The sequence below is a fragment of the Hippopotamus amphibius genome, chromosome 2 (genome assembly GCF_030028045.1).
Source record: "Hippopotamus amphibius kiboko isolate mHipAmp2 chromosome 2, mHipAmp2.hap2, whole genome shotgun sequence".
In the NCBI taxonomy this organism is placed as follows: Eukaryota; Metazoa; Chordata; class Mammalia; order Artiodactyla; family Hippopotamidae; genus Hippopotamus; species Hippopotamus amphibius.
This window is the reverse complement of record NC_080187.1, coordinates 94,675,731-94,676,894: the sequence shown is the minus strand read 5'-3', so window position 1 is coordinate 94,676,894 and position 1,164 is coordinate 94,675,731.

The window sequence follows — 1,164 nt, the reverse complement described above, 5'->3', positions numbered from 1 at the left end:
GGAGAGGAAATTCCCTTTTGGGGAAAGGTTATGCCTTTCTGCAAAGTATTGTTACTCACAACCACCTGCAAGGCAGGCTTGCGGAACATGTCCAAGTAAGATTGTGAGGTTTTGAACTGAGGTCTCTCTTATTCCAAAGCCTGAGTACTCAATGCTGTAATGTACTACAGAAGTGAGACCTTAGTTCTCAAAAACCTAATATCCGAACTCCTGGTTCCCATCTTGACACCACCACATCTCATTATAATACTGTCATTATGATCAAAGCCTGATAATGGGACTCAATAAGGATTTGTTCGACACCCACAGAATAACTTCTAAGTAGAAAAATAATAAATACAGGCTATTGTCCCTGCCCTTTTATATCTAACTCATGATATTAATAGGTAAATATTTAAAAAGAAGCTCCCTGCAATTAGGGAAAAAAAAGCAAAAACCAAATTGGTAATACTTTTCAATTTGTTTTTTCCATTGAAAGTATGAGAGTGAGTCAAAAATTGTCCACACTCTGGCTGTAGAATTTACAGAAGTTTTAAGTGCGAATAATTTTTGAGTCACCCTCATATAATTGATAAATATATATTAAATATATAAATGTATACTTAAAGTTTACAATATTATGATTTATGTATACATTGTGAAAGGATTCCCACAATTGAGTTAATTAATACATTTGTCACCTCACATATTTACTGTTTTTTTGGTATGAACACTTAAGTTCTACTTACCAGATTTCAATTATACACTATTATCACCTGTAGTCACCATGTTATACATTAGATCTAGGAACTTATTCATTTCATAACTGAAAATTTGTGCCCTTTGACCAACCTCTCTCTATTTACCCTATCCCCCACTCCATGGTGATAGCATTCTACTTTGTTTCTATGAGGTTTGGGATTTTTTTTTATTTGCATTTCTGTTTTTGTTTGTTTGTTTGTTTTTAGATCCCACTTATAAGTGATATCATGCTGTATTTGTCTTTTTCTGGTTTATTTCACTTACCATAATGCCCTCCATGTTCATTCATGTTGTTGAAAGAGGCAGAATTTCTTTCTTTTTGAAGGCTGAGTAATAGTCCATTATATATTCCATATATATAATATATTTATATATATAATATATATAAATGTTATATATATATCACATTTTTTAATCAGTTGA